The sequence below is a fragment of the Bubalus kerabau genome, chromosome 10 (assembly GCF_029407905.1).
Source record: "Bubalus kerabau isolate K-KA32 ecotype Philippines breed swamp buffalo chromosome 10, PCC_UOA_SB_1v2, whole genome shotgun sequence".
Lineage (NCBI taxonomy): Eukaryota > Metazoa > Chordata > Mammalia > Artiodactyla > Bovidae > Bubalus > Bubalus kerabau.
The window spans coordinates 15,212,165-15,233,520 of NC_073633.1; the positions used below are offsets into that span (position 1 = coordinate 15,212,165).

At 45.7% G+C, this 21,356-nt stretch overlaps 1 long non-coding RNA gene across 6 annotated transcripts in view; it reads left to right on the top strand.

Moving 5' to 3' along the window:
• Window positions 1-21,356, top strand: part of LOC129620883 (uncharacterized) — a 121,914-nt gene that overhangs the window by 67,760 nt on the left and 32,798 nt on the right. The window contains exon 4 of one of the 6 annotated variants that reach the window (XR_008698815.1): window positions 18,811-19,047. The exons of 3 other annotated variants lie outside the window; for them this stretch is intronic. This is a non-coding gene — a long non-coding RNA (uncharacterized LOC129620883). Of the gene's footprint in view, window positions 1-14,625; window positions 14,641-18,771; window positions 18,787-18,810; window positions 19,048-21,356 lie in introns of those variants that run through there. 2 more of the 6 variants (XR_008698816.1, XR_008698818.1) reach the window with 2 other exon arrangements.

Consider the following 21,356-nt stretch of genomic DNA (forward strand, 5'->3'; position numbering starts at 1 on the left):
CTGCAGGGAGGTTCTGGGCTCCCTTCAGCCTGTAAACAGAAAGCAATAAATGGGTCTGCTCAGAAAGGCGTCACGGGGGCTGCTGTGGGCTTCTGGAGACAGAGATACCTGACCCCATGGTGGTACCTGCAGTGTTCTCAGTAACCCCTGAAATCGCACTTGGGAGTAGGCGGTTTCAGAGTTTGTCAGTTATCTTTCCCTGAGATGCTGATTTTAATCATTTCCTATTTATCTGGGGTGCTTATATGTGCCATAAATCAAAGCTTCTCCAGTTGAGAACTATGTTGGGATTGGGATTTTATTATTAATGCATATGTGTGGCAGGGAGGGAGGTCCTGTAGCTTTGAAAAGCACAGTGTGTGTAGATCAAACACCAGCATTTGGGTCAATATAAATTTGGTCAAAACAGATTTCTATTTGATTTTGCTAGTTTGTGCATTTTTTCCCTAAAAATCAAAGACACTTAGAATCTATTCAGTAAGGTCATAACAAAACTTTTAAAGCTTGTTCCTATGATAGAAACAAAATACAAATTCCTCATTTCTTTTTATAAGAGAAAAGAAGACATTTCCCCCCATGTGTTGAGAGAGAAAAAAATAATATTTACAATCTAAGTCTGGAGACTAAATCAATTACAGGCAAAAACATGACTGTTCCCTGTTACTTTAGTGTTTTAATAATGTTTTATATTCAGGGCATGTAATCTTCATTAGTTGCAAGGACAAGATTAGATTCACATGCAGACTTCCTTGGTAACTCATTTAATTTCCTGTTTTCTATCTTTTTTTGGTGACTTCTGCAGAAAGACTATTTTAAAAGTTTTTCCTTTGAAAATGGCCCAGGGAAACTTGTATATTAATGCTTTGTGAATTAGTGAGAGGAATGCATTTCACAAGGCCTAGATATCATTTCAAACAGTAATGGGACGAGGAGGAACTGAATGAGAGAATGGAATGGGGACCAAGTTCTGGGTTTGGGGAACAGAGGTTAGCACTCATCGGCTTCATAAAAGATGGCGATGATGTGTTTTCCACATGTCAAAGGCTGGAATGAGTGATTTGAAGTCCAGTTTTCTTAACTGGGTCAGAAAAACAACATCGCCTTCAGAAACAAATATATGATAATATACGTAACTTGTAGACATCAAAAAATTGAAAGACTGAAAAATAAGACAGCTCTATGCCCTGCTTGAAAAAAAAAAGCCTTGGGCCAGCCAAAGAAACAGACTTCCACCCTCTGACTGTCCCCTCCTGCCCCTAGCCTTTCCCACACAGGTTCTGTGGACTGGGACAGTTGGCATTGGTCACAGAGGCAGTTGCAATGAACAAAACAGCTTCATCCTGGATTCCTGGATACCTGTGCAAAGCATTCCCAGAAGACTCTGGGTTTTCCGAGTTGTAGGGCCCACCCTTTCCCACTTCCTTTTCTCCAGGAAAAAGGAGGAATCCAGGGACTGCCTGGAAATCACAAAGTAAAAACCCTTGGAGAGGTGAACTGCCATGATTGTCCTGTTAAAGGTATTATACCTTGTGAGGGATAATGGTCTTGTCAAGGTTTGAAGTACCAAAGTTGTTGGTTCTCAGGGGACTCGTCTTTGCTAAGACTAGAACGAGGAGGTAGACCTCCCTCATCTTTAAACCCTATCCCAAGCATCGCCTCTTTAAAAAAATTAAAAAAGAGCTGGAATATGATTAAAGCACATGTGTCAGGAAATCTGATTTGGAGAATATGTGATGAAATTTTATCTTTCATGAAAGAAAATATTCTGTTTTTCCCATTATACATGCCTTGGTTCCTGCCAAGCCTCTTCTTAGCCCAAATGTCTTAGACGATCTTGATGGGACAGCACCAACAGACTCAAGTGGTGCGGTTATACCAAGAATGCTTCCTGAAATCCCTTCCCCTGCCACCAACAAAATAGCTTTTGATACTAAGAATCTTGAAAAACAACTTCTCCCATTAAATAAAAAAATAATGTTTCTATTTGGGCTTTGCCACCAGCGTACTGGGCTGGGAGCAGAGAGTGCAGTCAGTCTTTCTCACGATGGGGCAGATTCTCATGGCCCAGTCCTGGCAGCACAGTGTGGGCATCTGACTGGTACTAGGGACCCCCAGAGAAGCCTGATCATGTGACTTCCCAAGTCCAGGTAGTCATGAAAGATTTCGAGCACAGAGACCACCAGTGCAGGCCATGAGTCAGGTCATCAATAAATGTTTGTTCCGGTAAGTATCTTAGGATCTGAAATCTCAAGATCTGAAGGATCAAAATGCACTTTACTGGCTATAAGATCTGACCCATCCCTTCATGCACTGGCTCAGAGGAGTGTGAGAGCTGGAGTATTCTTGTTGCAGAGGAGGTTGTTTAAGGCAAGCAAAGCTCTGTTCTTTTTCAAACATGACTGTTTCAAACATACTGTTCTTTGTTTTTTTTTTTAATGGCTTCTATTTCTCCTTGCAATGCCTTAATCGTTTGAACAGGAGTCCTCTTTGAGACTTACCTAGAAGGCTCCATTTAACATCCTGGCTTTGCATCTTTTGCTTTTCCAGACCATGTCTCTTCCTAAATCCATGTCTGGGTAGAGAGCTTCCCTGGGCTACCTCCACACCAGCTCATGCATGTGGCACTGGCTTTTATTTCTCTATCTCTGACACCCCAAGAGTTATACATTTTTCCCCTGAAACTCATTTTCCTTCATGCTTAGACTCTAGTGCTTCTATACGTGTGTTGAGGGAAGGGGCATCTCTCGATCAGCTATGGTCCCTTATTGGAGAAATTTCCTTCCATTTCCTCTACATGGTGGAAATACACTCGCTTATGTTTAGAGACCTTTCAGTCAGTTCAGTTCAGTTCAGTTCAGTCATTCAGTCGTGTCCAACTCTTTGCGACCCCATGAATCACAGCATGCCAGGCCTTCCTGTCCATCACCAACTCCAGGAGTCCACCCAAACCCGTGTCCATTGAGTCGGTGATGCCATCCAGCCATCTCATCCTCTGTCATCCCCTTCTCCTCCTACCCTCCATCTTTCCCAGCATCAGGGTCTTTTCTAATGAGTCAGCTCTTTGCAGCAGGTGGCCAAAGTATTGGAGTTTCAGCTTCAACATCAGTCCTTCCAATGAACACCCAGGACTGACCTCCTTTAGGATGGACTGGTTGGACCTCCTTGCAGTCCAAGGGACTCTCAGGAGTCTTCTCCAACACCACAGTTCAAAAGCATCAATTCTTTGGCGCTCAGCTTTCTTTATAGTCCAACTCTCACATCCATACATGACCACTGGAAAAACCATAGCCTAGACTAGACGGACCTTTGTTGGCAAAGTAATGTCTCTGCTTTTGAATATGCTATCTAGGTTGGTCATAACTTTCCTTCCAAGGAGTAAGCGTCTTCTAATTTCATGGCTGCAGTCACCATCTGCAGTGATTTTGGAGCCCAGAAAAATAAAGTCTGACACTGTTTCCACTGTTTCCCCATCTATTTCCCATGAAGTGGTGGGACAGGATGCCCTGATCTTAGTTTTCTGAATGTTGAGCTTTAAGCCAACTTTTTCACTCTCCTCTTTCACTTTCATCAAGAGGCTCTTTAGTTCTTCTTCACTTTCTGCCATAAGGGTGCTGTCATCTGCATATCTGAGGTTATTGATATTTCTCCTGGCAATCTTGATTCCAGCTTGTGCTTAAAGGGTAATAATGTCTGATCTTTGAGGAATGAATTGCAATGAAATTAATGTAGCTTAAAGCATAACAGAATGAGATTTTATGATCAATATATAAATTTTGTTCATTCTAGAATTTAAAAATTATTGCTCCCTCCCCTAGTATCACCAGTTGCTGTTCAGTCGCTCAGTTGAGTCTGACTCTTTGCGACCCCATGGACTGCAGCATGCCAGGGCTCCCTGTCCTTCACCATCTCCCAGAGTTTGTTCAGACTCCTATCTATTGAGTCAGTGATCCCATCCAACCATCTTGTCCTCTGTCTTCCTCTCCTCCTGCCTTCAATCTTTCCCACCATCAGGGTCTTTTCCAATGAGTCGGCTCTTTGCATGAGGTGGCCAAAGTACAGGAACTACACCTTCAGCATCAGTCCTTCCAATGAATATTCAGGGTTGATTTCCTATAGGATGGACTGGTTTGATCTCCTTGCAGGCCAGGGGACTCTCAAGAGTCTTCTCCAACACCACAGTTCAAAAGTGTCAGTTCTTCAGTGCTCAGCTTTCTTTATGGTCCAACTCTCACATCCATACATGATTACTGGATAAACCATAGCTTTGACTATATGGACCTCATGGCAAAGTAATGTCTCTGCTTTTTAGTATGCTGTCTAGGTTTGTCATAGCTTTTCTTCCAAGGAGCCAAGTGTCTTTCAATTTCAAGGTCGCAGTCACCATCTGCAGTGGTTTTGGAGCCCAAGAAAATGAAGTCTGCCACTTTCCATTGTTTCCCCATCTATTTGCCATGAAGTGTAGGACCAGATGCCATGATCTTAGTTTCTGAATATTGAGTTTTAAACCAGCTTTTTACACTCTCCTCTTTCACTTTCATCAAGAGGTTCTTTAGTTCCTCTTTGCTCTCTGCCATAAGAGTGGTTCATCTGCATATCTGAGGTTATTGATATTTCTCCCAGCAATCTTGATTCCAGCTTGTGCTTCTTCCAGCCCAGTGTTTCACATGATGTACTCTGTATATAAGTTAAATAAGCAGGGTGACAATATACAGCCTTGATGTACTCCTTTTCCTATTTGGAACCAGTCTGTTGTTCCATGTCCAGTTCTAACTGTTGCTTCCTGACCTGCATACAGATTTCTCAGGAGGCAGGTAAGGTGGTCTGGTATTCCCATCTCTTTAAGAATTTTCCCCACACAGTCATCACCCATTCAGTTCAGTTTAGTTCAGTCCAGTTGCTCAGTCGTGTCCGACTTTCACGACCCCATGAACTGCAGCACGCCAGGCCTCCCTGTCCATCACCAACTCCCGGAGTTCACTCAAACTCACATCCATCGAGTCGGTGATGCCATCCAGCCATCTCACCCTCTGTCGTCCCCTTCTCCTCCTGCCGCCAATCCCTCTCAGCATCAGAGTCTTCACCCATTGGGTATGACTAATTATATTTCTTAGAATCACTGGAGTTTTATCACTGGAAAGAAAGTTCAGCTGCCTTCAAGTCCAGGCGGGTAACACGGATGAGTGACTCTGGTGAAAGACAACAGGGAGTGGTGCAGAGTGCAGTAAAATGGGGACCTCAGACCCCATCGAGAGGCAGTCAGATTCCATTTTAAAAAATCACCAAGGTCCAGCCTATATGAAATCAATAATGCTAGAACCTCCGTCACACCATGGACAAAATAGTTTAAAGATGTAAATATTAGACATGATACCATAAAACTCCTAGAAGAGAACATAAGCAAAATATTCTCTGACATAAATCATACCAATGTTTTCTTAGATCAGTTACCTAAGACAAAAGAAATACAAGCAAAAATAAACAAATAGGACCTAATGAAGCTTAAAAGCTTTTGCACAGCAAAGGAAACCACCAACAAAACAAAGAGGTGACCTACGGAATGGGAGAAAATATTTTCAATGAAGCCATTGTCAAGGGGTTAATATCCAAACTATAAATAGTTCATATGCTGCTGCTGCTAAGTCGCTTCAGTCGTGTCCGACTCTGTGCGACCCCATAGACGGCAGCCCACCAGGCTCCCCCATCCCTGGGATTCTCCAGGCAAGAACACTGGAGTGGGTCGCCATTTCCTTCTCCAGTGCGTGAAAGTGAAAAGTGAAAGTGAAGTCGCTCAGTCGTGTCCGACTCTTCGAGACCCCATGGACAGCAGCCTACCAGGCTCCTCCGTCCATGGGATTTTCCAGGCAAGAGTACTGGAGTGGGGTAAGGGGCATCACACTTACATAGACATTTCTCTGAACAAGACATATAGATGATTAACAGGCACATTAAAAGATGCTCAGCATCACTAATTATTAGAGAAATGCAAATCAAAACTACAATGAGGTACCACCTCCTACCAGTTAGAATGGCCATCGTTAAAAAAATCTAGAGACAGTACATGCTAGAGAGGTTGTGGAGAAAAGGAAACCCTCCTACACTGTTGATAAGAATATAAACTTGGCCTCAGACTTCTAATCCTAAAACCAGAGCCTTTCCCCCTACCCCATGCTGGCTCTGGTTCTTTTAAAAATAAAGATGACCCACTTACATGTTGGTCTGATTAAAGTAACGTGGCCATACCCATTGTCCTCAGATTTCCTTTGACAACAAATTCTGAATGACATCAGAATATGGACAGTGGGTCAAAGTCTGAGCAGACAGGCAGGCCCGGCCTGTTTGAAAGGAAGGGCTTGAGGAGTGTTGTGGGAGTGTACAGCTCAGGTTTCCCCATGTCAGCAATGAACCATCCATTTCTGTGGATGGCCATAGAAAGCCCTGCAGGTCACTGAACACATCAGAGTCTGCACCTGCCTCATTCACAGAGGACTCCAGAAGCCCTGATACCTTCTCTTTCCAGTCACAGGGGCCTGAGGGCCAGATTTTCCCCTCTGAAGCACCCTGAGAAATTCCTTTGGCTCAGCAAATATAGCCCAGCTGGAATCACTTTTGACATGTAGACCCCGGCCCACTGTGTTATGTCACTTCGTGCAAGGCCAAGATTTGCTTTTGGCCTCTCAATGGCATCACGTCTATCTTGGAGTTGTATTGTATAGGAGACCTACGGTGTGGTGTGTGCATAGTATCATGCATTTGGAACCAGGCAGAACCGCTTGAATACCCTCTCCCCTGCTTCAGTCAGTCAGTCAGTCAACAAACACTTCCTGAATGGCCCTGTGTATCAAGCTCTGTTCTAGGCCCCCAGGAGACCATGGTGAACAAACAGGAAAGTCCCTGCCTTCATGAAGTTTACAGCGTAGTTGGGGTGCAGGGGGTGGGGAGGATTGGCAGGAAATAAATAATTATATGTTAAAAGGTGATGGGCGTTAACTGTTAACTGGGATGAGAATGGAGAGTGTACTTTAAATAATGTGCTCAGGGAAGCCTTGCTGAGCAGGTGGATGTAAGACTTGAAGGGGATGAAGGAGTGAACTAGGCAGATGTCTGGGGGTGGGGTTCCATCCACCCCATTCCTGTCTGGATGGAATGGGGTGGCATGGCAGGGGTACGAACTAAGTTGACGGGTGAGAGCAGGAGACCAGGCCTCTGTGAGCGCTTACCTTGAGTGAAATGGGCAGATGCTGGAGGATGTATTTTGAAGAATGGATCGAATTGAGGGCTCAGAGGAAAACAGTGATCCAAGGCTTTTGGCTTGAGCAGCTCAGAAGAGTGGAGGTGCTGTTAAGTGAGATAGGAAGGGTGGGGGGAGCCGACAGCAGGGAGGGTAAGAATTTAGAGGTTGGGGAATTACCTGGTAGTCCAGTGGTTAGGACTCTATGCCTTCATTGACTTAGGCCTGGGTTTGCTCCCTGGTTGGTGAACCAAGATCCCAAAAGCCATGGCCAAAAAAAAAAAACCAAAAACCAAACAATTCAGAAGTTACTTTTGGAAATGTTAGGTGAAGATGCTAAGTAAAGAGTGGTATGTGAGTCTGAAGCACATGAGAGAGGCCTAAACTAAGGATATAAGTGTGGACTCTTATAAATGGTGTTTAAAATTGTGCAAGTCTATGATGTGACTTCACTTTCACTTTTCACTTTCATGCATTGGAGAAGGAAATGGCAACCCACTCCAGTGTTCTTGCCTTGAGAATCCCAGGGACGGGGGAGCCTGGTGGGCTGCTGTCTATGGGGTCGCACAGAGTCGGACACAACTGAAGCGACTTAGCAGCAACAGCATGATGTCATTAAGAGTGATGGTAGACAGGAAAGAGACAGGACCAAGCCTGTCAACGTTACATCATATTAAGATATCGTGACATCAACATTGAAAGTGCAAGGTACCCACGCAGGGGCTGAGGGGCTGTGGGGGCACCAGGGTTAGGACCAAGTTCTCATTCTCCCAAGGGCTGACAGTTAACCTCCCCACCCCCCATTCCAGGAATTGCCACCAGAGGGAGGGGGCTACCATACCCAAGCCTACACCCTTCTCTCAGGAACAGGCTGGGTTCAATGACTGGTCAGTTCAGAGCTCAAAGCCCACCCTCTTGCCTTAATTCAGAAACAATCCTCCCAGCTCCAGAGCCCCCACAGTATCAACAGCAACTGCTGTAGGATCTGCTTCTCTGCTCAGCTGCCCCTCTGCCTGACCCTGTTGGCTGTGTCCCCTCACGGTGGCATTTCTAAGAGCAACCCCATGTGCAAATGTGTCCACCTCAGTCAGTGTCCCAGGGGATCTAACACAGTGACTCTGGGCGTAGGGCTTGTGTCTGCAGTTTCCACGTTTGTAGTATGGTGATAATTATACCTCCCTGGCAGGACAGCTGTAGGGAGAAGGAACATCATTTGTGAAGTGCCTAGAATGATGAGCCATCGTAGTGCTCAGAAAGGCTGTCTTGTCTTCTCCCTGAACTCCTCAGACTACATTCACTCGCTTCTTTTGTATGCTCTGACAGCACCCTCCTTCTCATATCATAATTATAGATTGCACCATTCTACTTTATAATTGCATATTTGATTTTCTCCCACTCCTCTTTCCTGTAAGCTCTGTGTCTTGTTCCTGATTGTATCTCCAGGGACTAGCACATTATAAGCGCTCCATAAATATTTTTTGAGTTGAATTGACACCTGTCTAAACTTATGGACTAAGGCCAGGCAGAGTTTGGCTCAGTTTTGGGAATTACAGAGGCAAGTGACCTTTATGAGGAATTTGCTCTGGTCCTATGCTTCCCCAAAAAGACTATCCATCTACCAATCCAGTCATCCATCTACCATTAACTCAAAAAAATTTTTTTGTAAATTAATTATTTTAATTGGAGGCTAATTACTTTACAATATTGTAGTGGTTTTTGCCATACAATCACATGAATCAGCCATGGGTGTACATGTGTCCCCTCATCCTGAACCCCCGCTCCCTCCCCATCCCATCCCTCCTCTCAGGGTCATCCCAGTGCACCGGCCCTGAGTGCCCCGTCTTGTGCATTGAACCTGGACTGGCGATCTATTTCACATATGATAATATACATGTTTCAATGCTATTCTCTCACATCACCCCACCCTCGCCTTCTCCCACAGAGTCCAAAAAACTGTTCTATACTTCTGTGTCTCTTTTGCTGTCTTGCATACAGGGTCATCGTTACCATCTTTCTAAATTCCATATATATGTATTAGTATACTGTGTTGGTGTTTTTCTTTCTGACTTACTTTTCTCTGTATAATAGGCTCCAGTTTCACCTACCTCATTAGAACTGATTCAAATGCATTCTTTTTAATAGCTGAGTAATATTCCATTGTGTATATGTACCACAGCTTTCTTATCCATTCGTCTGCTGATGGACATCTAGGTTGCTTCCATGTCCTGGCTATTGTAAACAGTGCTGTGATGAACATTGGAGTACACGTGTCTCTTTCAATTCTAGTTTCCTTGGTGTGTATGCCCAGCAGTGGGATTGCTGAGTCATGTGGCTTAACTCAAAGATTATTAATGAGTAGATGTCAGTTGTGGGAATGGTGGGAATATTTCAGACCAAGAAAGGTCCTAAAAGGGGAAAGCATTTGATATGCAGAGAAAGGAAAAAAAAACCAGTGTGAAGAGAGCAGAGTGAAGAGGGTGGAAGCAGTTCCTGCAGAGCACTGCCCACTTTGAGAGAATCTTTTTTGTTTGTTTTTATTTTTTATTTATTCATTTAAAATTTTATTGATGTATAGTTGATTGAAAATGTTGTGTTTAATTTCTGTTATATAGCAAAGTGACTCCATTATACACACATATACAATCTTTTTAAAAATTTTTCCAGTGTGGTTTATTCCAAGATGTTGAATATAGTATTTTGTGCCATACAATAAACCCTTGTTGGTTGTCTATATTAATTCTAGGAGTTTGTAAATCCCAAATTCCTAATTTATCCTTCCCCCTTTCCTTTCCCCTTTGGTAACCATAAATTTGTTTTTATGTGCATGAGTCTCTTTCTGTTTCATACAGAGATTTATTTGTATTATTTTTTAGATTGTGCATATAAGTGACATCATATGGTATTGTCTTTCTCAGTCTGACTTCACTTAGGATGATCATCTCTAGGTCCATCCATATTGCTGCAAACGGCATTACCCCTTTCTTTTTAGGCTGAGCAACATTCCATTGAATGTATGCACCACATCTCCTTCATCTGCTCGTCTGGTGATGTTCAGGTTGTCTCCGTGTCTTAGCTGCTGTGAACCTGGCGCTGCTATGAGCACCACGGTGCATGTGTCTTTCTGAATTATGGTTTGTCCAGATGCCTTTCCACGAGTGGGAGAATCGTTCTTGTTGGCAAAAGGATGGATGGTAGGAGGAAAGGGAAATAGGCTCTTCCAGATGCACTTTGAAGAGGGCCATGCTGGGACTGACCGGAATGGGAGGCAAGGGACAGAAAAGCGTCAGGCATGGCTCTTAGGTTTGGGGCTTGATCCACTGAGCAGATGGTGATGCCAGTTACAGACACGAGGAAGACTGAGGGAAGAGGGCAGGATTGTAGGCAAGAACCAAGAGTTTCCTTTAACAAATGCTAAGTCTGGAAACTCGGGAGCCTGCCTTGGGATGCCCAGCTCCCTCTCTAGGCCTGCTCCATATGAGGACAGAGCCCAGCCTCCTCCCTGGAGATTGCCTGGGGTCCCTGAAGAGCCTGCAGAAGAAGCAGCCTGTGAGGCTGAGGCTGAGTAACCATGGAGAGAACAAAGCATAAAGCAGCATTTGTCTCCAGCAAACATCAACACTCAGTGTTTTTGGACCCAAAAGTGCACTGATTTGAATGTGTGCAGCTCGTGACCAGAAGGAGAGGTGTCCCCAATCAGGGACGCGCCTGCGGCGGGCTCCCAGCACGCTGCCTTTGGTTCCATGAGACGGGTCCCTTCGTCCCACTCGCCACTGGAATGGAAACCAGACCTGAAAGCGAGCAGGCCTGCCAGCTGGGCGTCGTTCAGACATCTGCGGGCAATCAGGGGCCTCCTCGGTGCTGGGGCCTGCTCACGCCTGGCTTCACGCTAAGAAAAGCAATCCTCTCCTGTGACCACTGGTCTGTCACATCCACCAAGCATGCTTTGGGACTCTCTGGGTTTCTGCGGGTCATAATGGATGAGGAGGGTGGCCCGGAGCCTTGTCCTCCAGCCCAAGCTCTGGAGGAACGCAACAGCACTGAGCCCACAGGCCACTTTTTTTTTCCCCAGGCAAGTGTCAGGGGCAACTCAAGTCCTAACGCCCTTTGGCTGTGCGCACCAGTGAAATCCTGTTGCCTTGCTGGGTCGTAGCACTCCCATTCCTCAGCCCTGAGGCCTCTCTTTTTGTCTCTGTGATTTGGCCAGTTCTCAGCACAGCCCTCTGTCTGTCCATCAGGAATAAATGAAATCTCTTTCCTTCCACTGTTCTGTGCCAGGGAGATTATTTGAAAACACTACCCTGTCAACACCATTTCTCCTCTGTGATAGGGCTGTTCTCATCAGCCACGAGAAACTGAATATGCAGACAGACAATGACCAAACCTTACATACAAAGACAACTCTAACCCACAGTCTGGAGCAACCTGCCCAGAAAACCAACCTCTTCATCTACAATAAACAGCCCAGGAAGCCAGCCTGCTGTAAGTCAGACTTGTAGCAAGCCAGATTGCTGTCTCTGATGACAACCAGGAAGCCATACAGTAACCTCTCTCACACTCAGCCCCAAATGGCCAGGACTTAAATAATAACTTCCAGCCTCCCTAATTTTTGTCGAAAAAAAACCCAAATATGTCCCCCTAACGATCACATAGGATGCTGGCTTCTAGTTAGCCTGCCTCCAGCTTCCCCCAGCCACCAGCCTCCAATCAGGGCATATCTGAAGCCTTCCCTTTTTCCCACTGTAAAGCTTTCCCACTTCTCTGCCTGCCTTTGGGTCTCTGCCAGATACAAAGACAGTGGCTGACTCCGTGCTGTAGAGCAAGCTTTGGATAGATAATTTCCGCTTTTCCATTCGGTTGGTCTTTGTTTATTTCCATAGCCATTGATTGACTTTTTCTTTATGAATTTCCAAAAATAATTTAATAGAGCTCAACCATACTGAGCCCAGTGTAATAGTTAGGGTACAGATTAACTTGTTATAACCAAGAGACCCCCAAAATACTAGGGTCCAAATGTAACAGATGTTCATTTCTCATATTAAAAAGCAGAGACATCACTTTGCCGACAAGGGTCCATATACTCAAAGCTATGATTTTTCCAATAGTCATGTATGGATGTGAGAGGTGGACCATAAGGAAGGCTGAGCACTAAAGAAATAATGCTTTCAAATTGTAGTGCTGGAGAAGACTCTTGAGAGCCCCTTGGACAGCAAGGAGATCAAACCAGTCAATCCAAAAGGAAATCAACCCTGAATATTCATTGGAAGGACTGATGCTAAAGCTGAAGCTCCAATACTTTGGCCACCTGATGTGAAGAGCTGATTTATTGGAAAAGACCCTGATGCTGGGAAGGATTGAGGGCAGGAGGAGAAGGGAACAACAGAGGATGAGATGGTTGGATGGCATCACTGACTCGATGGACATAAGTTTAAGCAAACTCCGGGAGACAGTGAAGGTTAGGGAAGCCTGACATGCTGCAGTTATGGAGTTGCACAGAGTCAGACATGATTTAGCAATGCCTGCCTGTAGTAGGGGTGGTTGAGAATGGGCAGGAATCTTTGTTCCTTGAGACCATGCAGGGACCCAGACTCCCTATTCTTTGTTGCTCTTCTGTCCCCTGAGGTGTACCGGGAACAAGCTGGATCGGCTGTGTCCTGATCACAGGAAGAAGGGAAAGCTTCCCTTTCAAGCTTTCAAGGATCTGGTCTGAAAGTTGTACATGTCACTGTATCTTAACTGGCCAGAGCTTAGCCACATGGCCACACTGAGCTGTGAAGGAGGCTGGGAGATGGAGTCTCTGCAGGCATCTAGCACCTGAAGAGTGGGAGAAGTGGGCGTCAGAGGATGGCAGTCTCACTACAGCATGCTGGGTATTAAGGGGGACAGTACACACAGGTTTCATCTGCAAGGTTAACCGATCATGCATAGAGTGAAGATGGATCTTCTAGCCAGGCGTTTAAGAACTGCCACACTCTGGCTCTTACTTCATTTGCCAAAAAAAATCCCCTGTTCCTTCCTTCCCTTGCTTCTGCCAAATGGAGCTATGCCATGCTCTGCCATAAGAATCACTTCAGGATTCAAACAAGTTCCTTTAAACATTTACTCCATCAAATTGTTTAAAGAGTTTTGATATCATGTCCCTGGGTCCTGGTGAAGGTGTGGGAGAGCAGGGCCCAGCCATCCGCTGTTGCCAGAGTGTCTTCCCCCCCATGGCACTTACGCCGCTGTGTCATCCTTCACTTTGTCTGCTCTGTTGCTCCCTTGTGAATTCAGTCAGGGACCAAGTCTGTCTTCTCTATCGCATATCCTCAGCACCCAACCAGGCCCCAGCACACAGAGTTTGGGTTGAACTAAGCAGACCGGGTCACAGCCCTTATTTCTTAGGACTCATCATCTGAGGAAAGCTCCCCTCGTCCGTCAAACATAGACTCCCTTCCCTGGCCCTCCTATACTCAGGGTTGCTTCTGAGAATCCAGGTAAGAACGTTGGAGGAATAACTGAGAGAGTTTTCAGTTCACATTATCACTACGATGGTTAATTTTATGTGCCAACTTGAATGGGCTAAGAGAGGTCCAGGTAGCTGGCAAAACATTATTTCTGGGTCTGTCTATAAGGATGCTTCTGGACAAGATTAGCATTTGAATCAGCAGACTGAGCAAAAAAGATCACCTTTACCAATGCATGCTGCTGCTGCTGCTAAGTCGCTTCAGTCGTGTCCGACTCTGTGCGACCCCATAGACGGCAGCCCACCAGGCTCCCCCGTCCTTGGGATTCTCCAGGCAAGAACACTGGAGTGGGTTGCCGTTTCCTTCTCCAATGCATGAAAGTGAAAAGTGAAAGGGAAGTCGCTCAGTCGTGTCCGACCCTCAGCGACCCCATGGACTGCAGCCTACCAGGCTCCTCCGTCCATGGGATTTTCCAGGCAAGAGTACTGGAGTGCATGAGTGTCATCCAATTCACTGAAGGCCTGAATCAAACAAAAAGGCAGATGAAGGGCAAATTCTCTTCCCTTTCTTGAGCTGGGACATCCATCTTCTCTTGCCCTTGGACACGGGTGCTCTTGGTTCTCAGGCTTCAGACTCAGACTGAATACACCACTGGCTTTCCTAGTTCTCCAGCTTGCAGTCAATTCCTAGAATAAATCTCCTTATCTATACCTATATGTCTATAGCCATAGCTTGGAGAAGGGACGGGGAACCCACTCCAGTCGTCTTGCCTGGAGAATCCCATGGACAGAGGAGCCTGGCAGGCTACAGTCCATGGGGTCACAAAGAATCGGACAGGACTGAGTGACTAACGCTTTCACTTTCCATAGCCAAAGCTATTGATAGCTATGGTTTTGTCCTGTTGGTTTTGTTTCTCTGAAGAACCCTGTCTGATACGATCATAATCTGATTCAGCTACCATGCATACCACAACCCCGAAGCTGCTGGGCTGCCCATCCGTAGGAAAGCCGCTCCCTCTGGCTGGTTAATTTGAGGTCCTTGCTTGGTGCCGAAAGAATCTGAAGACGAAGTGATAGGTAAGAAGTGGGTATATTTCGAGAGAAACACTCCACAGGCAGAGTGTGGGCCATCTTAGAAGATGAGAGAGAGCTTCAAAACATGGCTTGGTTAGTTTTTATGGGCTGGATCATTTCATAGGCTAATGAGTGGGAAGATTATTCCAACTATTTCAGGGAATGGGTGAAGATTTCCGGGAATTGCGCCACTACCCACTTTTTGACCTTTTATGGTTGGCCTTGGAACTGTCATGGTGCTGGCAGGTGTGATATTTAGCTTGCTGATGTGTTACGAAGAGCGTATAATGAGGCTCAAAGTCTACTGGAAGTTGAATCTTCTGCCATCTTGGACCTGGCTGGCTCTAACCAGTTTTTGTCGAGTCCTATGCCCATGTCATTCTTTTAGAGGTTGTGCCCTGCCCTCTTCCCTCCAGTTTCATCTCCTCCAGAAAGGGGGCAGTTTCAGGCCCATGTGGTCTGGCCCCTGGTGTGTGACTGATCTAGTCTGTCCCCTGGAACAGCATGTCCTGGAGCTCCTGGCAGCCATTCTAGGCATTCAGTAGCCTCTGTGTTCCAGAACCTCAGGCCTGTGGGCATCCTGAGTAGTCTGAAATCTCTTCAAAATGGTGTAAGGTTTATTCAGCAACTACTTAGAGAACAGGCTGAATTGTCAGCTTCCTGATAATTCAGAAATTAATGCCGAGGAGTGATATGAGGGCATCCTGGTGGCAGCACTCTGCTTGCTTCTGTTGGGTTAGGCAGTTCAGCTCTGACCCCAGTCTGCAACCTCTGCCCAGGCAAACAAAGCCCCGCATAACTTTTATTTGCTTCGCAGTCTCCACGTCTCCCCTTTACCCTTAAGCAGCTTATCAAACGAGTCTTTCCAATCCTCTTCCTGAAAATAGCTCCAGTCAACACACTTCTTCCATCCTGTTCCATCCCGACTAATGTGCTAGCATTCCTTATGGTTTAGCTACCTCCACCCTCCACCCAGTTCTCTGGTCAGCTCAGCTCACCCTGCCTGGAGATGCGGCCCCTCCCACCAGCCCAGACCAGCTACAGGCCTCTCTGTCTCACGCATTCCGAGCACCAGGCGTGCCCTTGCCGGCCTCCCAGCATGTGCTAACTTGAGATACAGACGGGAGGCTGTGCATCAGCGAGTCTCCAGCATTGCATGCCTCTTGACCTCCAAAGAAGCAAATGAGGGCTTTAAAATAAGACAAACTAGGCTTGAGTAGGAGTAGGAAGGCTGCCAATTCAAGCAGCCTTAACGGCAAAGTTGCTAGTAAAAAGACTTAATCTGTTTCTATTTTTAAACAAACTGAATCTTTAATGTTAATTATGGGCTCTAGAAAACAAAAAAAAAAAAAAAAGGAAAAAGAGAAAGAAAGAAAAGTGATGTTTTCCTATGATGACTTCCATCCCAAGCCTTCTGTTAAATCAAGCCCTCAAAGGTGCTGGGATGGGAGGATGTTTTCTGATTCGAGTCAGACTGCAAGCTCCCTGGCTGCCAAGCCCAGGTTGGTTCATCACTTTCCATAGGCACACGGAAGAGGCAGGGACTACAGGCTTCCTTCTGCTCCCCCTTCCCTTCCAGCTGCCTCCCCCAGCCTTATCCATCTTTTCTCATTAATTTGGGGTGGAAGTTATTTTGTGGTTTCTTTCCATTTAAATGGTTACATTGTTCATGTCTCAACACCTGCAAAGCCCCAGAGAGAGAGTCCCTGTCTATTCCAATTATCTCATTATTAGCATTTTCAGCTTCTCCCATCTGCTAATCAGAGCCCTGGGTTGAGGTAATATTAAACGGTTTTGTGCTCACAGTTGCCATCCTGGAATGACGGCCCCCTCCACAGATACACCAGGAGCATAAAGCCCATGAATAGAAGTTGCCTGCTGTGCAACTACAGAAAATGATTTCAGCTTATCCTTCTCTCTAAGCAGGTCATACATTCCTTAAGTTTTGAATTTTTAAAAGCAAAAACCGAGATAGTAGAGGATTTTTTTTTTTTAATGACTTAATACATTAAGTGGTCTTCCCTGATAGCTCAGTTGGTAAAGAATCCGCCTGCAATGCAGGAAACCCTGATTCAGTTTCTGGGTTGGGAAGATCCACTGGAGAAGGGATAGGGTACCACTCCAGTATTCTTGGGCTTCCCTTGTGGCTCAGCTGGTAGATAATCCGCCTGCAGTGCGGGAGACCCTGGTTCAATTCCTGGATCAGGACGATCCCCTGTAGAAGGGAAAGGCTACCCATTCCAGTATTCTGGCCTGGAGAATTCCCTGAAATGTATAGTCAATGGGGTCACAAAGAGTCGGACACGACTGAGGGACTTTCACTTTCACTTTAACACATTAAGTATAAGTACCACACTATGAATCACTGTGCTGGTGGGAGCAGGAAGAAGTGGGGAGATGGATAGGAGAAAACTGGGAAGTAGGTGGGAGAAAAAGAGGAAGATGTGGGCGGTTTTAGACTGTTATAGACAAGCACCGGGGGTGGAGCCTCTCCAACCAGACTGATTGTTTAGCACGGTGACTGCAGTTTACAGCCTGTGCCTCTGACCATGCCCCTCACCACCTTATCCACCACAGAGTTCAGACTTTCTTTGGGATGGGGGGGGTTTTCCATCTTCTGGATCTTCCAAAGGCCCATGAAATAATTTGCCTTTCACCACTAGTCCACAGGAACGTGCACCCAGCAAACAGAGAGGCCAGGAGCAGTGATGAAATCTTCACAAGTCTAACATGAGATGAGAAAAACAAGAATAATTAAATATACAATTATAGTCATATATATTTTCATAATATTATCATATATATACACCTGACCTGCCTCTTGAGAAGCCTATATGCAGGTCAGGAAGCAACGATTAGAACTGGACATGGAACAACAGACTGGTTCCAAATAGGAAAAGGAGTACGTCGAGGCTGTATATTGTCACCCTGCTTATTTAACTCACATGCAGAGTACCTCATGAGAAACGCTGGGCTGGAAGAAGCACCAGCCAGAATCAAGATTGCTGGGAGAAATATCAATAACCTCAGATACGCGGATAACACCACCCTTATGGCAGAAAGTGAAGAGGAACTAAAAAGCCTCTTGATGAAAGTGAAAGAGGAGAGTGAAAAAGTTGGCTTAAAGCTCAACATTCAGAAAACGAAGATCAAGGCATCTGGTCCCATCACTTCATGGGAAATAGATGGGGAAACAGTGGAAACAGTGGCAGACTTTATTTTTTTGTGCTCCAAAATCACTGCAGATGGTGATTGCAGCCATGAAATTAAAAGACGCTTACTCCTTGGAAGGAAAGTTATGACCAACCTAGATAGCATATTAAAAAGCAGAGATATTACTTTGCCAACAAAGGTCCATCTAGTCAAGACTATGGTTTTTCCAGTGGTCATGTATTGATGTGAGAGTTGGACTGTGAAGAAAGCTGAGTGCCAAAGAATTGATGCTTTTGAACTGTGGTGTTGGAGAAGACTCTTGAGAGTCCCTTGGACTGCAAGGAGATCCAACCAGTCCATCCTAAAGGAGATCAGTCCTAGGTGTTCATTGGAAGGACTGATGCTGAAGCTGAAACTCCAATACTTTGGCCACCTTATGCAAAGAGTTGACTCATTGTAAAAGACTCTGATGCTGGGGGGGATTGAGAGCAGGAGGAGAAGGGAACGACAGAGGATGAGATGGCTGGATGGCATCACTGACTCGATGGACGTGGGTTTGGGTGAACTCCGGGAGTTGGTGATGGACAGGGAGGCCTGGCATGCTGCGATTCATGGGGTCGCAAAGAGTTGGACACAACTGAGCAACTGAACTTATATACATACTGTCATATCTATATATGAGGTGGTGTAAGATTAGTAACTCATTTTGGGGTAAAGGCCATTCTTCTATACTGAGATTATGCTTTTATCATTTATTCGGGGTCAAGAAGTCCTGTTCTAAAAAAGGTATGACAAAAGATGGTAGATTTGGAGGTGTGTTTTTGATTAATCTCTTAGGGTAAGCATACTGATTGAAACCACCCACCCTGGCCAGGCACCATGGTAACCATTTGCATGAGTTGTTTTACGACAGGAAGTCCTGCTAAGGAACACGGAACTAATAAGCCACCACCAACCGGAAGAATTCAGGAAAGGTCAAAAAGGGACGCCACATATCCGACCACCTCCCAGAATCCTTCTCTCTGGCATCCATCTTGGCTGAACAAGGCGTGCACCACCAGGAAGGACTCTGAGTCAGAATGATTGGCTAAGGACAACCCGGAAACTAATCCCATCACCATAAAACCCAAGACTGCAAGCCATGTGGCAAAGCTGTTCGCCTGGGTTCCCTTACCCTACTGCTCTCCTCCCGGGTGCCCTTTCCCAATAAAATCTCTTGTTTTGTCAGCAGATATGTCTCCTCGGACAATTCATTTCCGAGTATTAGACAAGAGCCCAGTTTCAGGCCCTGGAAGAGGTCCCGTTTCCTACAACAAATCTGTCATTTGGCAAAATTAAAAGTTGACACCTCTCTAAGTGTCCCCACAGACTTCGTCCTCGGTCCTTGAGTTCAAGACCAGGGTCAGGCTAGTGTTGGACGAAATCTAAGGCACCTTCTCCTCTTTGTCTTTCTCATTTCTATCAGTCTCTTCTTCTCAGTCCTCTCTAACTCTTCGGGGCCCCTCCCGAGCTGAACAGAGCATTGCAGAGTTGGAGAGATCCCTCTTGGGCAAGGGAAGTTTCCATGGTCCAGACCTCCTGCCTCAGGACTGACATGGTGTCTGGTCAGGGTGAGGAATCCCTGCCATAGGGACCTGGTGGTGTGCATATTGGGAGAGCAGTTCTTCTGGACCCCCTCATCTCCCCCTTTTTCTCCATAGCTCCCCCTCCCACAGGAAGTGCTCCTGTCCGCTCTGCACACCTGGTGGGACTGGCCTGGCCTCACTGTGGGGTGACCCTGAGAACTGCTCCCAGTGCTCTTGCCTCAGGAGCGCCCTCGTCAGCCCCGGTGCCTGCTGCTGTTCTCACCACACGCTGTAAACGCACTCCTCAGGAGACCAAGCGGGCTTTATCTTTCTTCTGTGAGAGGGGAGCCATTAGACCTCCTTTGAAACTGGAGTTTATGGAAAGACTAGTTGAGCTCTAGGGAAGTGGACAGACTTCACCCACAAAGCCACAGTTAAATGCTTCTGCTTCACACATAGTAGCAAAGGAAAGTGGAGATACAGCAATTTCTGTTTTTTTAAGCAATGATGATGAGGACAGGTTTATAGTGAGTTGCTTTGGGATGATCTAAAATGTTTGAAAATTTAACCAGATGAGTGCCCAAGGACTGTACCATGGTGGCCTATGCAGACATGTCTTTTGTCAGATGATTCCATTATCAATAGCTGCAATAATACTGCAAAAAAAAAAAAGAAAGAAAGAAAGAAACTTTGATGAGCATATACTAGTAAGCATTTATTTAGCGTGAAGTCTGCAGGTAGCTGATTAAGCCTGGGCTCTGTCAACTATGGGCTTCCCAGATGGCTCAGTGGTAAAGAATCTGCCTGTTAATGCAGGAGACACAGTTTGATCCCTGGGTCAGGAAGATCCCCTGAAGAAGGAAATGGCAACCCACTCCAGTATTCTTGCCTGGGAAATCCCATGGATAGAGGAGCCTGGTAGCCAGTGGCTTCGCACAGAGTTGGATATGACTAAAGGACTAAACAACAGCTGTCTACTACTGTGGTCTTTGCTGAGCTTGTGCACCTGTCTGGGGCGGAGACGGATGCTGGCTGGTCCAGGATGGCTTTGACTGAGGTCACTCAGCTCTGCAGCCCTTAATCATCTCCCCACTAGGCTAGTGTAGGTATGTTCTCATGGTGACTGCAGAGAAGCAAGAGGGTGGAAAGGCAAAACGTTTTTTCAAGCCTCAGCTGAGCTTGCATTTCATTTGCCAACATTCCATTAGCTAAATCAAAATACACAACCTGGCTCAGACTCAGAGTGTGTGTGTGTGTTTGTGGGGTGGAGGCAGTATTGCAAAGTTACCTGGTGAAAGATCTGGACACAGGGAGGGGTGAAGGGTTGGGACTCTTAAAGCAGCCAGTCTACCACACTTTTAGGTTTCTCTTAAGAGTGAATCTGAATTTGGAGAAAGTAGAGAAGGGAAGGTAGATGTGTCTTAAAACCAGCACCTTTTCTTCATTTCATTTCCCGACCACACACCTGTGAACCCCAAAAGACACGCCCATGAAACTTGCAAAATGCAATGGATGTGCTTGCAGATAATTATTAATTTGTTGTCACTAAGTCACACCAGGCTTCCCTGTCCTTAACTCTCTCCTAGAGTTTACTCAAACTCATGTTCATTGGGTCAGTAATGCCATCCAACCATCTCATTCTCTGTTGTCCCCTTCTCCTCCTGTCTTCTATCTTTCTCGGCATCAGGGTCTTTTCAAATGAGTCAGCTCTTTGCATCAGGTAGCCGAAGTATTGGAACTTCAGCTTCAGCATCAGTCCTTCTAGTGAATATTCAGGGTTGATTTCCTTTAGGATTGACAGGTTTGATCTCCTTGCAATCAAAGGGACTCTCAAAAGAATTCTCCAGTACCACAGTTCAAAAGCATCAATTCTTGGATGCTCAGTCTTCTTTAT